Consider the following 23,586-nt stretch of genomic DNA (forward strand, 5'->3'; position numbering starts at 1 on the left):
GATTTGGGCGTTCTTTTTATGCACGCTCTCGGTTTAACGTATACTACGACTTCCGTTTAGATTACTAAGGCTAAAAAGTGATTTATCAAAAATTCACTTTATACGTTATGTAGTGCCGTGTCGGTTTAGCCGTAAAACTTTGACGGGCCATAACTTCTTCGTTATAAGTCGGATTTTGGCGTCCTTTCTATGTATGTAAACCTTGTGACATATACTAAAAATTAGTTAAGATTTTTCATTCTAAATAACCGTCTATCAAAAAGTCATTTTTTGACGCTTATTGTTTTTAAATTGACTAGCCCGAATCTGCGGGCGTTACTAGGATGATTACGTCCCGGAATCATCAACAAAACAGGGCTTGTATAATGACTCCATACGTTATCTCTTCATCCTAGGTATCAAGCGTAACTTCTATGTTCCTTCAAATGAGTATCTAACTTTTGGACTTCTTGACTGCTGGCGATACTCAATCTTACATCCGCTCTCTATCTCGCGTTGGACTTTCAATCGTAACCTTCGATTTGAAAAATCAATCTTTATGAGACTCCTTCTTCTTAGCAGACTTAACTTAAGAGAAGTTCTTTACTTCCATTATCATGACAGATCGATGGGTCATGTTCTAATGACCTCTCATCGTATGATGCAACGCTTAGACTCAGGTTGTTGCAACCTGAAAGTGAACCTCTAGCAATCCTAAGTCCGAATTCCGAAGTACACTTGTTCCGAAATAAATGGCCCGGAGTCAAATGTGAAGAGTGGTCCAGAATTTGTCCGGACCAGAAGAGAAGAAGATGCGAAGCTGAAGGCATTCCGGAATGATTCTCATGTCCGGAATGGATGCTGATCCGGAGTAACAATATTTTGTCTTTGTGCATTTATTAAGTTTGTCTTTGTATTGATGTGACATTTCATATGACTTAGTCTTTTGTAATACTAGACAATCAGAATGTCAGAAACTTTTTTATTGTCCAGTCCTATGTAAGTTTTCTAGTTAATTCGATGTAACCTTCACTCCTATTTATAGGAGCTTTCAATACAAAGTCAATGACGGATCATTCACTCAACTTTTGGCATTTACTAAGTTATTTCAAACTTCTTTCAAACATTCTTGTTGTTCTTCATTTATTAGCTTTACCTTGATCATTTATTCTCATTCTCCATTTATGACTTGATCATTTGTTGAATACATTATCTAAGACTTGACTGGTCTTTCCAGGCTTGACTTGAACATTTATTACCAAGCAGACATTGATCTTAAGCATTCACTCAAGGTTTGAGTTCTCAAACCTTGTCCCTGCGTATCAGATCTATTTTGTTCTCTCACAGGTCTCTTATAGTCAAATTCCCAAATGGAATATACCTTTCTTCTTGTTCTAATGTGATATAATCATATTGTAGCACTCTAGCTACAAGCTTCTTACTTTAATGGCGATCGCGATAGTTCTATTGATCGCTTCGATTATCTTTCACTTCAAGCTTCTGGCTTAACTCAGATCTTACATCGAACTTGGTTCTTTAAACCATGTAACATACTCATCTTAGTCGGACTCGATTTGATATGACCACTAGGGTCGGATTAATAATTATCTTCTCAGTCATTACCGAAACGATGGTAACGACAGACATGAACAAAACAGAATCGATTACTGGCTTCTTGGTAACCTTGTGACCTTCCCTGATCCAAGTGCGAGTCATGTGCTTCCGGTAGTATAGGCCTCTACTACCATTCACACCTACTCATGCTTGTCCCAAGTATTGTCCCGCAGTTTTTCCAAGTCACCATTCAAGAATTTCACATAATCATTTAACACATCAGATAACATAACGAAGCTTTAAATTATTTCTTCAAGCGATTACATAAATGTTCAAGTTCAACCTATACTAGGCCTCTAATAGGCTACACCACGTGATACTATCCACATGGTTACTTCATAGATCCTTATTCCTGATCCCTTGCATTGCCACCTGCTTCGTCAAGGATCATTTGGAATGCTCCTGCCTTTGGCCTTGGCGGCACATTTGGCTTTGCAACCCCTTCCTTATTTGGTCAGTCTTGCTTGAAGTGTCTTTCTTCACCACACTTAAAGCAGACTTCTTTCTTGGCCATTCATTTGTCGGAATAGTGACCAGTCTTCCCGTATTTGAAGTAGGTCACCTCTTTAGAGCATCTCCCAACGTGTTTCCTTCTACACTTGTAGCACCATTGTGCTCCTTCTTCGAACTTCTTCGAACTTCTTCGAACCAGACTTCGAGAATTTTCTCTTCTCGTCGGACCTTGAAGATCCTTCAAACTTTATCTTCTCACCAACTTCAACCTTGTTAGTGGCTCTACTCTTGATCATTTCATCAATAAACTTAGCAGCCCAGATAGCTGCCTCAAGAGTAGGTGCCTGGCATACTAGCACAACATATTCCCATGGTAGTCCCTTTGTATACTTATCGATTTTCGTCAGCTCGTCAGGGACAATGTGTAAAGCAAATTCCATCTTGTCAGTGAAGGCATTGGTGTTTTCTTCAATAGACATGCTGCCCTTCTTCAACGTTAGGAATTGGTTCTCTAGCTCTAGCAAATTTTGGGCCAAGTAGAACTTTCGTTTGAAATGCACCAAGAACTTTTCCCAAGTCAGTTGCAGTGGCTCATTAGGGCTCTTGATCTTTCCCAAAGTGTTCCACCAGCGAACAGTGCCACCCCTGAACTGACGCACTGCATATGTGGTTTGTAGCTTGCCTTTGCATCCACATGTTATGAAAGCCAACTCCATCTCCGAAATCCAGTCCATAACTCTGATTGGATCCTCTTTCCCAGTGAAAGTCGATGGTTTGCAAGTTGTGAAGTCCTTATACTTGCATCCGTTCCTCTCGATTCTGTCGTCTTGGTTGTTCCTCCTAACCACTGGCGGTTCATCTTGACCAACAATCCTACTGTAGTTCCCTTCCTTCGACTGTCCGTCATTTAGTTCTAGTTGTTCAACAGGCATTATAGGTTCATCCCTATTGTTCAGCAGCAATTGCCTCATCTCTTCCCTCTGTTCGGTCATCATAGCTCGAACCATGGCTTGTACTCCAGCCATTGTGATTGGCTCAGGTGCAGCTGCTACCTCTGGTGCACGTTCAATCACAGGTCGCTGATTAACATCTCCGTTAGCGTGTCCGAGTCCGGTTCGCGTTCTTACCATGTCGATCTATACACCAATTTAAACGTTCGGTGTGTAGTGACGAGAATAGGGAAACTTTATTTATGATAGACGTATAAATCTCCTTGTTATTTCGAAAATTTATATGCCAGTTGTAATACCGTAATTAAACGTTTAGAAATCTGAACACATAAAGTTTCTAGATCCGTTCGGCAACAGACCATAGATCCAATCAAATAATCACAAATCATTTAGCACATAAAAGCATTTTAGGCATCATTCCCTAAATAAGCTAGTGTTTGAGTCTATTCAGGTGTACTACCTAAAATATATTAGACACACTCCTCACGATCATCGCTTAGCATTCTAAGTTTAAGTCTATAAATAAATCCTTATTCCTAGTTCGCTTAACCTAATGCTCTGATACCAACTGTGACATCCTCATTTTCACAGCCAGAAAAGACCGATTTGTTTATGCTTTATTTTGAAAATCAGAGTATCCTTTAAAGAAAAATATTGCGGAATTTGTTGCTAGAAAAAGATGATAATAATATTATCAAATCATTTCCGAAGAAATGTATTTTGTTTATATTAAAACTGTGGGATGTCATCGTCAATTCAAAAACATAAGAATAAACAGACCTTACATTCATTTACACTAGTGATTTACATCTCCTTTAATCTCTGAGTGTAATGTAGCTTCGTATCGACACCTGTGATACAAATAAACTGGGTGTGTCAGGTTGGGAAACCTGGTGAGTACATAGGGATTTCAATCGCACAATGTTATACCATATATATATATATATATATATATATATATATATATATACTTTAGAACTCACGATATATAAAATTTCACATCATATAAGCAATTTCATCCCACCCCGACAATCCTCACAACGATACGATCTATACTCTCGGATCTAAAAATTACCGTATTTCCTAATCCATACACCTGGATCTGAAATTAACCTCTTTACCTAATCCATACTCCTTGATCTAAAATTAACCTCTTTACCTAATCCATACTCTCGGATCTAAAATTAACCTTTTTACCTGATCCATACTCCTGGATCTAAAAATTAAACTTTTTACGCAATCCATACTCCCGGATCTGAAATTAACCTCCTTACCTAATCCATACTCCCGGATCGGATATGTCTGATCCATACTCCCGGATCAATAATTATGTCCATTCCATACTCTCGGACTAGGGACAATTGACTATGTCTAATCAATGCTCTCAGATCAATGGCAAATTTAAAGTTCGACTCTCTGTGTATATCTCACTCGTTCTCATAAAGAGATACTACCCAATATTCCTCTTAATTAATTTAGGTTTACTCTGTATCCAAAATTATCGTATATTATGAGATATGCTCTTAACACGTATTTCAGGCAATATCAAATATTTTACACACCAACAAACAGTTAATACATTATTCAATACTTGTATTAAAATCATGTTCATGAAAGGGACTATGCACTCACTTGTTAAAGTGATGATTCCAAACTCGGGCAGCGCTTCACTTCTAACGATTCTATTTTTCTTCAATGAAACCTAGCATTATTATCGCTAAGTTTTAGTCTAATCTTTATTGCGACTAATTATTAGTCTAGATTCATCATTAACTCAAAGTCTACTTTCATGATCTATCAAGTAAGGAACAACCAGGTAGGATCATATCGGAGGTAGGGTCCGTTTCGTATACAAAGTATACTGTTTGGAAATACCACTTTAAACACCCCACTAAATCACAGCCTAGACGTCATCCCCGTAAGTAGATCAATCAGTATAACGACTTTGAATCACTGATAAATCTTATTTATAGGTTCATAATAACGATATTATATTTAAATATAAGCTATATTTAAAGTAGGGTAGACGTATCTTACCTACGAGGGGGTTTAGCTAGGAGCCGGGCTTTGCAGGGGTAGAACTTCTGAGCCGAAATCTCTTCTTCTCGGAGCCTTCCGGCGTTCCGGGACTCGCCTCTAGCACTAAGAAGTTGTTAGGGGAGGGGGAAGAGGGTTTGGGGGTAATGGGAGAGAAAGAGTATGAAAGGTGTGAGTTTTGGGAGTGATTTACGCCTCTATTTATAGGATGTCTGGGCCGATTCACGTCGTGAAAAAGGGTGCTCACGTTGTGAGCCTTGCGTAGGCTCCACGGTCTGGTGCTGATACGTGGCGCCAGACGCAAGTAAAATAGTCAATCTTTAAAAATTCATAACTTTCGCATACGAACTCCGTTTTTGACGTTTCTTATATCCACACGTAGGTAAAGACAAGATCTACAACTTTGACACTGTCGGCTAATTCTCGACCGATTTTAAATTTAACAATATGAGAAGATTATATTGTTAAATGACTGCGTAAAATTCATAACTTCTACATACGGACTCCGTTTTCGTCTGTATTTTTATCGTTGAGCTCCTATTAATGAGATATTCAATTCTAATTTAGGTTGCGTTGGCCAAAAATCGATCGATCTAAAATTCAAATGTCGGGCTGTGCACTGCTATGCCAAATCTTAGAAAAATCATAATTTCCTCATACGAAGTCAGATTTGGGCGTTCTTTTTGTGCACATTCTCGGTTTAACATATACTACGACTTTCGTTTAGATTACTAAGGCTAAAAAGTGATTTATCAAAAATTCACTTTTTACGTTACGCAGTGTCGTGTCGGTTTAGCCGTAAAACTTCGACGGGTCATAACTTCTTCGTTATAACTCGTATTTCAGCGTTCTTTATATGTATGGAACCCTTGTGACATATACTACAACTTAGTTAAGATTGTTCATTCTAAATAAACTTCTATCAAAAAGACGTTTTTTTGACGCTTATTGTCTTTAAATTGACTAGTCCGAATCTGCGGGCGTTACATACCAGGAACCGGGCGTTACAAAGATGCATTTTCTCCTTACTTTAACTTGCACACTTTGTGTTCATTTCCTGGCATCACAAACCCTTCAGTTTGTTTCATATAAATTTCCTCATCCAAGTCACCATTCAAGAATGCAGTTTTCACATCCCTTTGATAAATCGTAAGATTATATATAGCTGCAAGAGTTAACATTAATATGATTCAAGGGAAAAGTTCCTATGCCATATTTCTAATGTATTAGTATCTTAACAAAAAGTTAGACGTTTTAACAAACGTTAGCCTTTTTTTATTCGAACCAACAACCTATAAGCTTGAAATTAGGAATAAGTCACCAATGACACTAGTATTAACCACTTGACTGACCTTATAACTACAAGTGATTCACCAATGACCTTATTAAGGAGACTTTGTTTTGTTCGTTATAGTCCATATTATGAGCACGACGAGTAGCGAAGTGGTTTCTGATTTGCTGACACACGGGTTTAGGCTAATTATCGCTAATAAGTACTAAGCTTACCAACTCATAGCTTTTCTTGGTAGGCACTATTTGGCACAAATTATTAGTCAATGAAAGGTTTAGGCCCTACAAAATACACGGGAAAAAATAATAACCAACAGGGGATTAAGAAGCTTGTTGAACAAGGATCTACTGTTACAAAACTTGATTCTAAAATTGATTAAACAAAGCAATCGAAATACCCCTACTTATACCAAGTCTAATAAAGTCCTACTCAAACACAAAAAACTAATTAAAAGAAATGTTTCCTAAAATACCCCTAGAACTAAATTTGTTCCAAAATTTCTCTTGTGATAAATCGATTAATCCAACAATCACCCCTTAATTGGATTGGTCGTACCTCTCGCACAATAGTGTTGAATCACCGTCTTCCCGAACAATCCCGACTTTTCCTGGACACCCAACCTCCATCTCAGTCACATCCAAAGTCTTCTAACAACCCATTTTAATTGGTGACAACACATGTAACATGTAACATTGGCATCTCGTTGGATATGTTCATTACAATCTAGACTTCTCTCGGATTCACGACCTCTCCCCGGCCAGATCCAAAGCCATCCGATTTGAACTTCCACCGCCATAATGTCCACACTGTGTCGTTTCTCTAATCTCTTCCTTTGTTCCGATCACCTTCGCTCAAAGAGGCATCTCCACCGACCAAGAAAACAAAGCCACCTGCTTCGCCGTTTTCTTTCAATCGTGACAAACGAACTGAACCCAAAGCTACCTGCTTTGGCAGATCTTTCCTGCCCGCTTTTCACACACCTACGTCCGTATCCCTTTATCACAAACAAGTTGAACTTTCTTCCTCTCTAATCATTGTTGTCCGGTTAATGTAGACACAAGCCTTTGATTTTTTCTGCCTTTTGATTTCAACCGATCAACGTCTTTTTTTTTGACAACCTCGACCTAATCAAACTTGCTCCGAGAGCACTTTACCACCGAACAACTAGACAAGGTTACGACCACCTTTACCATATTCTGTCACCCGCAAAACGAACCAAATCAAAGTCATCGGCTTTGACATCTTCATGTTCGTTTATTCCGCGCCTCCGGTTAGTCATCATCTACCTTATAACTAGCCCGATCAAGAAATATTGGGGCTGTTGTTATGATACTTCAACTCGCGGTCAAAAACAATCCACACCCCCTTAAACCGAACTGGTTCCCGTTGCGTCTGCCCCGCAGTGGAAGGCTGCAATTTTCTTGAAACTGACTCTCAAACCGTCCGCCCTACGTCTTCACGAGCCCTAGGCTCTGATACCAAGTGTAAGGTTTAGGCCCCACAAAATACACAGGAAAAAAGAATAACCAATAGGAGATTAAGAAGCTTGTTGAAGAAGGATTTACTGCTACAAAACTTGATTCTAAAATTGATTAAACAAAGCAATCGAAATACCCCTACTTGTACTAAGTTTAAAAGAGTTCTACTCCAACACAAAAAACTAAATAAAAAGAATTTTTCCTAAAATACTCCTAAAACTAAATTTGTTCCAGATTTTCTCTTGTGATAAACCGATTAATACAACGGTCAACACAATCATCAAAGAGATATTGTGGACATCTATCTTATAAGCAAGTATGTGAGTCATGTCATGGTTGTTCTTATCCATGTACCACACAATGTCAATATTACAAGTGAGTGGGGGCATAGCATATTGGCTTTCCCTACCAACTACAAATACCAATTTAGTTTGCCCATGTTTTTGTGACATACAAACTCTCCATTTTGAGATTTTAGACATGAATTTGTGATTAAAAGTTGGGTCGAATGCTTCGTGGCCGGGGAATCTTGTAATTAATGGAACATGCTCAAAAAGACAATATTAAATCGATGAAAAACAATAGAATCTTATGAAAAACATCTTTCGCGCGATATCAAAATTGAGTTGCACTTCACGTTAGCAGGTAGTGTTCCCCATAAATGCCACTGAGATTAGGACGAAAAAAATATATCGTATAAAGCTACGATCAATGTAAAATAACTCTAATTTAAAGTTAAAGCGAAAAAAAATATATACTCTGAAATTATAATTACTTTGCACTTACGCTCTTCCAGTTAATGAGTAAGGTTTGACATATGTTCATCTAATAATCATATGTTTGAACTCCTTCGGTAATAACACCTTATGGAATTGTTGTTCCATGGCGCAATGATTCATTAATATTTGCAAGAAATATGTTACATGTGATATTTTTTTAAGATGATAGAGGTTTTCTGGTAAGAATCCAAACTATGTTTACCCATCTTAATTAACCAACATTATAATATAATCATAATATTAAGTGCTTGTTATGTCAAAACAAAGATATATATTTAAAAAAACTAGTATAATTGCGAAAAAATTATTTATGAATAGGACGTCAAGAAAGTTGGAAGGACAGGGCATGAGTGGTTGTCATGGACCCATAAAAACGACTTTAATATGCACCGCGGCTACTGAGGACCGACACATTCCCACCGACACCAAATGCTCAAAAGACCACATGCCTAATCCAACGGTTGTCTTTCTTTAAAAGAACCTATCTTTCATTGCAAAAATAACCACATTTTTTACCATTAATGTCAAAAATAGTCCTTTAACTTCTAAGTAAATTATTACATAATACATACACAATTTGGAACACACATAATTTTTAAGACCAAGTTTAAAAACAATGAGAGCAATTTTCAATCGGTGGGTTAACCATTAGTTAGCGGTTCCGAAAAAATAAAAACCGCATAAATGGTTCCAAAACTTTAGGAACTAGAACCAGAGCCGCTTAAGACGGTTCAGATTTCGAAAGCAGATACCTTGTTCTGTTGATCATTCCTACTTTTTGTGATGTTTAACGAGTGTTGGATGAAATGACTAAGATAGATTGAGATGTCCTGAAAAAAAGAGGTAAGATCATTATCGTCCAACATTGGTGCTCATTACGAGTATTCTCGTAATTACATTCTTTGGTACTAGGTATGTGATGGATAATATATATGAGAAAGGGATAAGTCGGTTATTCTATTACTAAAAGTCATGGGCAAAATGGTCAAAGCAAGAAAAGGCGGTTAGTAGTTGAATGTTGTTGGAAATCTGATGATAAATAGAAAGAAAATTAGTTAGAACGGTCATTTTTGTTCATTGCTGATTTTAAGAAAGTTAAAAGAAAGGGATAATGACTTAAAAGGGTAATATATTATTGGATTTGTATACATTTGGTCACTGAGTTTTTTTTTGTCCACATTTACCCCTTCAACATGTTAAATTGTACACATTCAGTCCTTATGACCGGTTACTCCAGGTTAGCTGAGAAAAATGACTTAATAGGGTAATATATTTCTCATTCTGTACACATTTAGTCCTTAATATTTTTGTACACATTTAGTCCTTAATATTTTTTGTTTCAAAATAAGTCATTTTTGTTTTTGTACTCATTCAATAATTATGAATGATTTCTTTAGGTTTTTCTCACGACATCTTACGTGAGACAATCATTAATGAAGTGTGTGGGGCTGTTGATGTTTATGTGTAACGTCTCATTTTCATAACCAAAAATTTTCATTTTTAAATAAGGCAAAACTCTCTGATTATAAATCTATTATTAAGAAATAAACATTTATTCCAAAATACATTTATCGAAAATCAGAGTAATATAAGAAACGTTGAATCCTCAATACTGTTGATGAGTGTGTACAGTCCTGCCTTCGCCTTCCCACGATCAACGATAGAACCTGAAAACATAAACAACTGGGTCAACACAAAGTTGAGCGAGTTTCCCCCAAAATACCCGATATAACAAATGTATTATCATGCATAACGGTCCCACACTCATCATATTGGAATACATTGGCCCAATCAGTTATCGGACTGGAATGCCAACATGCAACAGATCCAATCAGTCATCGGACTGGAATACCCAGGGTTTGTTGGTCTGCCACCTTAACCCAACCGCTGCTCTCGAGCCTCCGTGCCTACGGCTTACAGCCGACCCGCACCAGGTATCTTAGCCTACAACATATAACATGACCGCCTCAACCTATCCCACCACCATATAACTATCCCACGTAAGATGTCGTGAGAAAAACTTAAAGAAATCATTCATAATTACTAAATGAGTATAAAAAAAATGACTTATTTTGCAACAAAAAATATATTAAGGACTAAATGTGTACAAAAATATTAAGGACTAAATGTATACAAAGTGAGAAATATATTACCCTATTAAGTCATTTTTACTGACTAACTTGTAGTAGCCGGTCATAAGGACTAAATGTGTACAGTTTAACAAGTTGAAGGGGTAAATTTGGACGAAAAAAAAACTTAGTGACCAAATGTGTACAAATCGAAAAATATATTACATTTTTAAGTCATTATCCCTAAAAGAAACTAGGTTCCAATTTCAGTATTATCATTTATTTCATTTTTTTTCTTTCAATTTTGTATGCAGTTGGCATCGGTATCAACATACATTGTTGGGAATAGAACAACATGACAATGGTCGAGACAAATGAAAATCATGATCTAGCCATTTAACTAAATAAAATTTGTGCCTTTTATGGATAAATTACATATTTCCTAATTAATAAATTATGTTTATTTCGCTAGCTCCTTAATGAAAATTTACTTTTTGAGTTGCTAGATTTGGAAAAAGGTTCTTCCCAATTAATTAATTGTTTATTTCGCTAGCCGCTTAATGAAAAGTTACTTTTTGAGTTGCTAGATTTTGAAAAAGGTTAAGTATGAACCCCAAGTTCTATTTCAAACCTTTTTAGTTTCTGCCTACGTAAATATGAAACGTTGTCTAATTCTAATATTTGATTCTTTTGTACAGAAAGCAGCTCGAGCCTCGAAAGGAGTCACAACCAATGATGGATTTTGAAAAAGGTTAAGTAGGGGGACCTCTAATAATGTTTTTTTAAATGAGATATTCTAGATTCGAGCTACAATGTTCGAAAAGCAATAGAAACTCCAACTAAATGGAAAACAATTAAATACAAAATGGAACCTGGGGCATTATTTTAAATTGTTCGAACTATTTTTCCTATATTTTCAGAGACAAACCAATGCAACAGCAAGAGATCCTTGTGAGGGTATGTGATGATCATATATTTTTATTTGACTTTCACTTATAGTTCTTTTCATAATTTATTTTATTGATTGCTTAAATAGAACATAAATGCCATGGATAATTTTTATGAAGAACCTATAGCTCAAAATTTGGATTTGAAAGCAAAAGGACAACACCATATCTTGGATTTTCCAACACCTTATTGGAGTGGTTGTTGATAATTGTTGTTTGACGGTTACTTTGAACTTTTTGTAGGGCAATGTGCTTCATTGACTTTAGGATGCTGATTCGTTGAGGTTCAACAACTGTAAAGAAGTTATACAACACTCCAATGAACAAAGAAGGTAGAAAGTAAAAGACGTTGTAGGAAAGATTTTGAATTTTATATGTTTAGAGAACCTGAATGGTGGAGATGTCATATGGTGGACAACCTTTAATCTCAACTGTTGTTGTTTGAAATTTTATTGCAGATATTGGTTAATAAATAGACATTTTTTATCGTCTAATTACCTAGTTGGTTAATTAGGAGGTGTTTGTATTAACTTATTAACGGCTTATTTTTCGAACTTATTTTTTAATAAGTTTCAATTTAGTTACTACAAAATTGATAATCAAAAGTTAAAACAAAGTTTTTTAGAACCGGTCGTTTAACCAAATTTGAGATAGTCTTATTTTCTTATTATATTAATTGCTTAAATAGTTGGATATTATCAAAATTACATAAAGTTCAATGATAATAATAAATTAAAAGAAAAAAATGATTCAGTGACATTTTATGCTTTTGTGAAATCTTTTTGCAATTTTTTTGAACGACAATATATTTTATTAGAAAAAATCAGCATGCAACTGAGCAGAAATATATAGTACCAAATACAAAAGAAAGCAACAAGACAAGAAGAAAAACAAATGACTCAAATCAAGAACAACACCAAGACAAAAACGAAAATTCGCAGCAAAAAACAATAGGTATGAAAGCAACCCCAAAATTAGCAGACGCCAAAAAACTTAAGGAACTGAACTGAATACATCAAGAACCATCGCCTTAGAAGTGCCACTTTGAAATAGCATAAAAAAAGTAATAAATTTTTTCGTTTTAGAAACCATTAAATTCACACATCAGGTATCACAAAGTCAATCACAAAATAAAATGTCAACAAAACATCAAAGTACAGATGAAAACAAGTGTGGAATCATGAGGGGATGTTGTGCCATTACGTCGGGCCCTTCCCTTTTGTACCGGAAGTACCTGAAACCTTAAACATAAACTGTAAACAAAGCTTAGTGAGTTCCTCAAAGTACCAGGGGCGGAACACGAGTACTAAGACCGAGGGGGCCGAAACTAAAACCTCAAAGCGTAAATGTGTAAACAAGTTTATTATTATTCAAAGTTGTAAATAAGAAACTCAATATGAAATATCATTACATTTCTTGTTTTACAAAATTTATAATTGTACTCTAACGACAATTAACAAATTACAAAACTAACTAATAACTAGTAAATATAAAAGAAAAAATTAAAATTTAACATATACATTCATAACAAACAAAATAATTAAACTCTACTTTTCTAAATTTCCCGTCTTCACAAATACGTTCTTGATTTAATAAAAACTCATAAATTAATAAATAACAAATAAAAATAAGTAAATATATTACAAGAGGTTTTTCAATTACTTTTTTACATCTTTTTCACATTCCAACGTCTTATCTAATCACATTCTTTTAAAGAGAAATAAAAAGAAAAAGATAGAGAATGAGAAGAGGGTGAGAAAGAGAAAAAAACTTTACCAATTTGGAGCACAAAGTTCAGCAAAGAGATGATAGAAGGAATGACGAGCACTCCGGCGGTAGTGACGATGTTCGCTGCTGAGAACTCCGGAAGATTTGAGGAGACGCACTATTTTTCGGTGAGTAATTTTTTCGGCCTTAGTGATAATCTCTAATTTAGGGTTTAATATTTAATGAAAGATTACATTAATAGATTGTAAATTAGAATAGTTTTTGGGTTTATATGTATAGTTTTAGTTTCCAAACAGTTAGTATCTTTTAAAATTAAGATTTGGTTTTGATTTTTTTCAGTAAATTTCTATAATTCAACTGGTTACCTTTTATTTTATTAGTTTCAAGATAATAAGAAAATAAGATTGATTTATATTTTTCTGAATTTACTTAATCGTATAGATAATAAAAGAAGGGGCCATAAAGTTAAAAAAATAAAACTCATCCCACATACTATAATAAATGTATTAAGGAGTAAAAAAATCAGGGGGGCCATGGCCCCCCCTGGCCATATACACGTTCCGCCACTGCAAAGTACCACATACCAACATACAACTGGGCCTAGCCTTGAGGTATAATCCAACCCAATATACAATTATGGGCCCAACCTAGGGGTTTGTTTCAATCCATCATACAAATATGGGCCCAGCCATGGGGTATCTTTCAACCCAATCATACAAACATGCAAGAGTCACAAATACATATAGCATCCCACATAGACAATTTAGTGGGTCGGCATTGGTGCTTTCAACCCACAAGCACGTTAATAAGACTCGCCTCTAACTGAAGATAACTGAATCACACACTCGAGTTGCTGCTACCACGGTTCCTTATGTAACATCCGGTTTTGAGGTATGTTTTATTTTAATTTAAGATTTGAAGTTTGGTGAGTCGCCAAAACGTGGGAAGGATGGCCACGACGCGACGAGGAATTTTCCAGCCGCGAGTCTTTTTGACTCGCCACGACGTGGCAAGGAAGGCCACGACATGGCCGCCACTGATGTCTTAAACCCTATTTTTTTAGGTTTTGCACTTATTTAAATGAATGAGGAGGCTAGGGTTTGCTCACCGCCAGCCTCTACCACCCTCTTTTATCCTGAAGAAAACTCCACCTATTTTCCTCCATTGTTGAAGCCTTCTTAAATGCTTTTGAGAGGTATTTAAGGAAGAAGCAAGAAGGAGTAAAGCCAAGGATCAACAAGAAAGCCCCATGTACCTTCCTAGACCTTTTTTTATTATAGAGTGCTAAATCTTGCATTTTGTCCCATTTTCTCCGTGATCTCGTTGGTTGGAATGGTGAGACTTCATAAACGTTGCAACTTTATGAATCTCTGGATCATTTGAAATAATTTAGGGTTTAGATATGAAGTTTGGTGGTTTGTTTATGCCATGCATAAGATTTTGGTCACAAAACCCCATTTTAACCTAAGTTGAGTCCAAGACTTGCATTGGACATGCAAGTCTAAAAAGCATCAATCTTTAGGATGGTTTTAGTGTTATAAGCCCTTCTTGAAGAAATAGGTTCAAGACTTAAGGGATTAAGTGCTTCTTGATTAAGCTCATGTCATGGTTATTCTTTATGGAACTACGAATTGAGATCTAGACCTTTTGTGGATCTCAAGGGATAAAGTTGGAAACTTTATCCCTTTAGACAACAATAATGATCAAATCTGGGTTTTGGAACCTCTGGGATTAGAGGTTTTGGCTTAACTCATTATGATGTTTTGGATCCAGTTTCCACTGCGTGGCCTAGGCTGCCAGGACGTGGCGACTATGGAAAACATGTGTGTTTTATCGTTTGGAGGCCATGACATGCCCACGATGCCCACGACGTGGCGCGTAAAGTTTAACCGTTGACTTTGACTTTTGACTTGCGTTGACTTTTGGTCAAACCCCTAGTTTCGGAGGAAAGCTAAGGGTGGACTTTATATGTCTATATAGGTGGTTTGTAGAATATGTATTTGTAGTAGTAGGAGCAGTTGCAGTTGATCATCGTTTGTTAGGTGAGTCTCATCACTATACTCGTGGGTTGAAGACACCAATGCCGACCCACTGAATTATGTTTGTAGGATAATATTTGTCTTTGTGACACTTACTGTTATGCCTGTATGTGCTTGTTGTCTTTGTGAATCTGGCTGATATGGTTGTATGCTTAGTTGTAGGGGTGAAATAGACTCAGCACCCGTTGAAAGAGACCGAATAGGGTGAAATAGACCAAGTACCGGTTGAAAGATACCGAAAGGGTGAAATAGACCCAGTATCGGTTAAAAGATACCGAAGGGGGTGAAATAGACCCAATTTAGTTTTGAACTGTTATGTATGTTTGGTATTGGGTATTTTGGGGAGAAACTCATTAAGCTTTGTGCTCACCGTTTTATGTTTCTGGTTTCAGGTACCTCCAGTTCAAAAGGGAAGGGCTCGACATGATCGCACCCCATCCACCAGCATTCCACATTTTATGACATGATTTGTACTCTGATAATTCTTTTATACATTATCACGTTTTGATGGGTTTTGAAATGAATGAATGATGTTCTGTTGGTTTTTAAAATGAAATTTTAACTTAGTAATTTTTGGGACGTTACAAGTTGGTATCCGATCCTTGGTTTGAGGGATTCGGGCACACTCTCGGGTGTGTCTAAACTCAAACAGATGAATTACTAATCTTTTCGAAAGAAAATGGATTTTATAGATATATTTTTATAAGAAAGGGGTGTGATGTGTTCAATCAACCGAGCTCAAGTAAGTATTTCCCAAAATACCCATACATGGTTATAGCTTCAGTATATGTAATGTATATAGCATGCTAGATTAGGGCTAAGGATCTGCTCGTAATTACATGGTAGGATGCTAGGAAAGGTGCCTTGTATGCCAGTTGTATGAGCCTTTAGAACTGCATGCCAGTATAGATTTCAGATGAATATATAAGATGGCCTGATTAGGTAGTACACTAGTATAGAACCCAATGCTCTAATGCTGCTTGCTTCGTGCTTATAGGGACTCCACTGATGTCGGCTAATTACTAAGAGAATGCGTTAAATTACATGTTATGGGGATAAGATAATTTTTGAAGGTTAGATTCAACCATATTGCGCAGCTCTTGTTTGAGTCCAACCATGTAAGGTGGGATCTAGCATTCAAAAATTATTTGATCTCGATAGCATGTAACTGTATTCGTGAGGCAGTTAGAAGATGTTGGGGGGGGGGGAGTCTCTTCTGCAGCTGATGGCAGAGGGTGATGGAAAAAGGGAATCCTAGGATATGACTTAGTGTGCAGGGCGTTCTATAGTATGAGTGAAGTAATTAATAATAGGGAAGTAACTTGGAGGATTTGAGACAGTCCTTGAGGAAGGTATAGATAGGTGTGGAAGGTAGTATTGGGCCTGTACTAATAAAAACATAGGATATATACCCGAGACAAGGGAAGCCTTGATGATTTCGAGAAACTTTGAGAGTGTGATTCTCTTTGTGCGTGTATTGATTGTTTATGTATTGTGTTTCAACATGGTGATGAAACGTGGTGGAGCAGGAGGTTCAGGATCTGGATCGGGTTTGGGCATGGCTACCAAACCAATTGATGAGGGGCTACGCGAGTTCATCGCGTTTGAGATTACGAGAGGCATTTTTGATGCGACCCCGGTGATGTCAGGTCGATCAAAGAGGGTGTCATCGAGTTGATGGAGGAGCGCTTGCAGGCCTTTAGAGTCGAGGTAGCTACTGGTTAGTACAGATCCCACACTCTGTCCTTCAAGGACTTTAGGGGATGTGGGCACCAGAGTTCTTTGGGGTGATGGACCCCATTGCCTCGAGACGATGGATATCAGATATGGAGTGTGGTCAGGTGACTAGATTCTGCCCCGAGGGTCGAAGGTGAGGTTCGTTGCAGGCTGTCTGAGGGAGCGAGCCTGTGATTAGTGAGAGGAGGTTGGTTATGCTCTGGGATCACCAACCATCGAGGCCATGATCTGGTTGGATTTTGTGACTTGATTCCAAGAAGAGTTTGCACCGGATGTTGAGCTGCAACAACTGGCGAGGGAGTTCTAGGATATGCGACAGACGACTGAAACCATGGCGAAGATCACAGCCAAGTAATGAGAGAGAGCTTTATTGGTAACCCAGTATGCTACAGATGAGGAGATGAATAAGACTCAGTACCACAACATACTGAGAGCAGATATCAGGGACGTTGTTAGCTATCCAGCATGTCTGAAATTGGAGGACATGAGATCCAGGGCCTGGGAACGGGAAATCGATTTGGAGCATATCGGAAAGAAGAAGGCAGAGCAGGTGTAGAAGATTGGGGGTTCAGCGAAGAAACCCAAGTTTTGATTCTAGATCGAGGGGCCAGCAGGGAAGGGGCTGCTGTGGCAAGTGCGGCAAGATGCATGATGGGGTTTGCAAGGCGGGTGGTTCGGGCTACGATAAGTGGAGTAAGAATGGGCACTTTGGCAGGGATTGAACTGCCAACACCACCACCCATGTTTCAGGTCTGATTTGCTTTCATTAAAATCAGAGGGGCCACAAGAAGGTTGATTGACTGAGTTTGATGGTAGAGGTGGTTGCAGCACCCGCTCCGACGACTTTAAGGATCACAGATGGTCGGGAGGGAAAGCAGGCGAACCCTATAGTGAAGAGAAAGGCTTTTCAGTTGATGGCCGAGGAGGCCTATGCGACTCTTGATGTGGTTATGAGTATGTTTTCCTTTTATTTATGCGCTTCGATTATTGTTTATGCTTATGTTTTATGTTGTGATGTTTAGGGACATTCTTAGTGAACGGATTGCCTACTCTGGTTCTTTTTGACTCAGGTGCAACCCGATCGTTTGTATCTATTGGGCTCAACAAGAGTTTTGGTGATGCTCCTGGGGAGCTTGATTACCTGTTGGAGGTGGAGATCGCTGATAATCGTTCAGTGAGAGTATCGAGGGTTCATCGAGGTTGTACTCTTGAGCTATTCTGAGAGAGGTAACCAATTGATTTAGTTACTATTCCTTTGCGTGAGAGCAAGTTCATTATGGGGATGGACTGGTTGATCCCTAATGGGGCAATGATTGATTGTGGGCACCAGTTAGTATGGGTTTGAACCCCAAGTGAGGGAGAAATAGTTATTCAAGGCAAGGGTTCTCCGCGCGGATCAAATCTCTATTCAGTTGCGAGAGCTAGGAGATATCTTTAGTAGGGTTGTTTAGGTTTTACCGCTTATGTATTGGATACCAAGATGGAGAGAAAGAAGACGATTGAGGATGTACCAGCAGTTTGAGAGTATTCATATATGTTCCTGGGAGACTTTCCTGGATTGCCTCCGGAGAGATAGGTGGAGTTCCGTATAGATCTGGTTCCAGGTACTGCACCGCTAGCCAAGGCACCCTATCGGTTAGAACCGCCAGAAATGCGGGAGTCGTCTACACAACTGCAGGAGCTGTTAGACAAAGGGTTTATCAGATCGAGTAGTTCACCCTGGGGAGCAACGATTTTGTTTGTGAAGAAGAAGGATGACTCCCATAGGATGTATATCGATTATCGGGAGCTGAAAAATCTAACGGTGAAGAACCGTTATTCGCTTTCGAGGATTGATGATTTATTCGATTAGTTATAGGGTGCATTTTGGTTCTCCAAGATCGATATGCGTTCAGGCTACCACCAGATGAGAGTCAAAGATAAGGATATCCAGAAGACTGCTTTCAGGACTCGTTATGGTCATTACGAGTTCGTGGTGATGTCTTTCGGGATCACAAATGCCCCAATTGCATTAATGGATCGCATGAAATGTGTGAGTAGACCGATGTTGGATCAATCTGTCATTGTATTTATTGATGATATCTTGTCTATTCTAAGACCAAGGAGCAACATGAGGATCATCTGCGAGAGGTTCTGGAGACTCTGAGAAGGGAGAGGCTTTATGCAAAGTTCCCCAAGTGCAAGTTCTGGTTGTGTGAGGTGTAGTTTTTGGGGAAACTTGTTAATGAGAAGGGGATATTGGTTGATCCGGCCAAGATTGAGGTCGTGATGTAGTAGGAGGTTACGAAGTCTCTATCTGAGATTTGGAGCTTCTTGGGTTTAGTAGGTTATTATCAGAGGTTCATCGAGAATTTCTCCAGGATCGCAGTTTCGTTGACCAGATTAACGAAGAAGACAGTTACTTTCCGTCGGGGGCCTGACCAGCAGGTCACATTTGAGAGATTGAGATAGAGGTTGTGCGAGGCTCCGATGTGGATGATTTCGTGGTATAATGTGATGCGTCGATCACATGTTTGGTTGTGGTGCTGATGTAGAGGGGGCGGGTTGTTGCTTATGCTTCGAGACAGCTAAAGCCTCATGAGGTGAACTTTCCCGCTCATGATTTGGAGTTGAGGGTGGTGGTTTTTTCTCTCAAGATTTGGCATCACTACCTCTATGGCTTCCGTTGTACTATTTGCACTGATCACAAAAGCTTAAGGTACTTGATGGATGAAACATCCCAAAATACGACCCAAAATTTTTTGTTTTAATATTACTAAAATCACATCATCCAATGTCATACATACTAAGAACCATAGAGTGAGTAACTCAAAAGTCAAGTAATTGTGTCAAAACAAATACTGTATCAATCATATCGAAATATCTGAATAAAACTCCCAAGATAAAACTGAAGCTGTGGTGTGTGCCATGCCATCATCCCGAGCTCTTCCCCTTACTTGTGGAAGTACCTGAAACCAAAAACTGAAACTGTAAGCACAAAGCTTAGTGAGTTCCCCAAACTACCACATACCATACAATGACATGTAAGCAAATACTGGGCCCTGCCCACTGCATCGGGCCCCGCCCGGCATCGGACTGAAATCCGGAACTAGCTTTGGGACCCACCCGGCATCGGACCGAAGTCCGGAACTAACCTGGGCCCCGCCCACTACATCGGGCCCCACCCGGCATTGGACCGAAGTCCGGAACTAGCTTGGGCCCCGCCCGGCATCGGACCGAAGTCCGGAACTAGCTTGGGCCCTGCCCACTACATCGGGCCCCGCCCGGCATCGGACCGAAGTCCGGAACTAACTGAGCATAGCATAGCATAATCATAACTACTGGCATAAACACATATACTGCATACTGCATCGGACCGAAGTCCAGAACTCATATCACAAAAACATGCTTGAATCATAAAGACATCAAGCACACTGAACTACTGCATCAGACCGAGGTCTGGAACTTCTGCTAACTAAACGGGCCGGCATTGTGGCCGTAGACCCGTTCCTACTGGAAGGAAACTCACCTCGTAAGCTGGATGGTGAAAAAAGCTACTATACAGTCGGTTCTAATCGATTTCAGTGCTTCCAAATTAAAGATCTAGGCTCTTAGGGTTGGTTTTACACGTAAAGTTTCCAACTTTACGTGCATGCATGAAGAGATGAGTCTAGAATCAAAATCAGCTAACAATGGGGTCTTAGGGTTTGGAACTCGACCTTGGGTGCATAAAGGCAGCTACTTTGAGCTCCTACAGCTCAAATATACTCAGATCTATGATCCATTTCCTTATAGGAGTCTCAATCTTGAGTTTGGATCCAAAAAGTCCCAAAAAGAAGCACATCTAAGCATACAAGACTATCAAATGGAAATAACAAGCAAGGTACAAGCTTTAGTACCAGAATGTGAGGCTGATGATCAAGAGACTCTGGATCTTCTTCTTCTCCTTTGGATCCTTCCTTCTTTCTTTCTCTTCCAAAACCTCCAAACTAGCACAAACACACTCAAGCTCAACAATGGGGGCTAGGGTTTACAGGGGAAATGCTCTAAAGGTGCTGGAGGCTGGGGTGGGAGGCTATAATGACGTTTATATAGGGTACAAACCCTTGAAATTAGGGCTTCATCCAGACAGGCAGACTCGCCGAGTCCTTTCATATGGACTCGCCGAGTAGCCAACTTAAAATGCGTGAACATCCCGTCTCTACTCGACGAGTTGGGCTACAGACTCGTCGAGTATCCCTTAAGAAAATGAAAATTACTTTATTTAAATCACATACCAGAAATGGGGCGTTACAACTCTCCCCCACTTATCTTAGACTTCGTCCTCGAAGTCTGCTGCTGCTGGATCTATAAACAACTCTGGATAATGCTCCCTCATTTCCTCCTCGGCCTCCCATGTCTATTCTGAACCCTTTCGGTGCTGCCACTGCACCTTCACTAGCTGGACTACCTTGTTCCTCAGAGTCTTCGTTTTCCGATCCAAGATCGCAACTGGTCTCTCGATATAATTCAGGCTGCTATCAACCTGAATATCCTCCAAGGGTACAACCGCTTACTCTTCCACCAAACACTTCCTCAACTGAGAAACATGGAAAGTGTTGTGGATCTGGCTAAGCTCTGCTGGAAGATCCAACCGATAGGCGACCCGACCTACTCGGGCCAAAACCCTAAAAGGGCAAATGAACCTGGGGCCCAGCTTGCCCCTCTTTCGGAACCTGATAACACCCTTCCAGGGTGATACCTTCAGGAGGACCATATCGCCCACCTGAAACTCCAAATCCGAACGCCTCCTGTCGGCGTAACTCTTCTGCCGACTCTACGCAGTCTGCAGTCTGCTACGGACCTGCTGGATCAACTCTGTGGTGTTGAGTACCACATCTGTACTTATCATGACTCGCTGACCGACCTCACCCCAACAGATTGGGGTCCTGCACTTCCTCCCGTAGAGCATCTCGAAGGGAGGGAGGTCTATACTGGAGTGGTAGCTGTTGTTATACGAAAACTCCGCTAACGGAAGATACGTATCCCAACTGCCACCGAAATCTAGTACACATGCCCGAAGCATGTCCTCGAGGGTCTGAATCGTCCTCTCGCTTTGTCCATCCGTATGAGGGTGGAAAGCGGTGCTGAAATGGAGACGAGTACCCATCTCGTCATGAAACCGCTTCCAAAATCTGGAAGTAAACCGGACATCTCGGTCTGACACCACCGAGACAGGCACTCCATGCCGAGCCACTACCTCGCGCACATAAATATCAGCTAGCTTCTCGGCCGATATACTCTCCTGAATCGGTATGAAATGCGTGCTCTTGGTCAGCCGATCTACTATGACCCAAATCGAATCAACTCCGCGTGCGGTCCTGGGAAGCTTAGTGATGAAATCCATGGTGATATCCTCCCATTTCCACACGGGAATGTCTAACGGCTGCATCTTGCCGTGGGGTCTCTGATGCTCCGCCTTGACCTTCCTGCAGGTCAGGCATCTCTCCACGTACCAAGCTACATCCCGCTTCATGCAGGGCCACCAATAGTCGGGTCGAAGATCTCTGTACATTTTCGTCGCCCCTGGGTGGATGGAAAACCGAGACTTGTGGGCCTCATCCATCAGTACCTGCCGTACGCCTCCCCAGTACAATACCCAAACTCTCCCATGAAAGGTCAACAATCCTCGACTGTCATAGTCAAAGGAAGCTACTCGGCCCACAATCCTCTCACACTTCTGTCTCTCCTCCTTCAGGCCCTCAACCTGTGCCTCTCTGATCTGCTCCAACAATGGAGTAATCACCGTCATCCTCAGACAAATATCCCTGATTGGGGCGGCTACCGCCTTGCGGCTCAGGGCGTCGGCCACTACGTTGGCCTTGACCGGATGATAAAGGATCTCACAATCGTAGTCCTTTACCACATCTAACCATCGGCGCTGCCTCATGTTCAGAATCGGCTGATCCATGAGGTACCTCAAACTCTTGTGATCCGTGTAAATGATACAGCGGACCCCATAGAGGTAATGTCTCCAAATCTTGAGGGCAAACACTACTGCCCCTAACTCTAAGTCATGTGTCGGATAGTTTGCCTCGTGAGGCTTCAACTGTCTACAGGCGTAAGCTATCACATGCCCTTGCTGCATCAACCCTGCTCCCATACCTGTGATCGAAGCATCACAGTAGACTACAAAATCCTCTACTCCTTCTGGCAGGGTGAGAATCGACGCCTCGTACAATCTCTGCCTGAGGGTCTCAAATGCTGCCTGCTGCTCAGGCCCCCAACGAAACACCACCGACTTCTTGGTCAGTCGGGTGAGCGAAACTGCTATCTTGGAGAAATCCTGAATGAATCTACTGTAGTACCCTTCTAATCCTAGGAAGCTCCGAATCTCAGTTGGAGATCTCGGGACCTGCCACTGCCTCACGGCCTCTATCTTGGCCGGATCCACTAGTATACCCTTCTTGTTGACGAGGTGTCCAAGGAACTGCACCTCGCGCAACCAGAACTCGCACTTGGAGAAC

Source organism: Lactuca virosa, chromosome 9 (assembly GCF_052849685.1).
Source record: "Lactuca virosa cultivar CGN04683 chromosome 9, Lactuca_virosa_CGN04683_v6, whole genome shotgun sequence".
Lineage (NCBI taxonomy): Eukaryota > Viridiplantae > Streptophyta > Magnoliopsida > Asterales > Asteraceae > Lactuca > Lactuca virosa.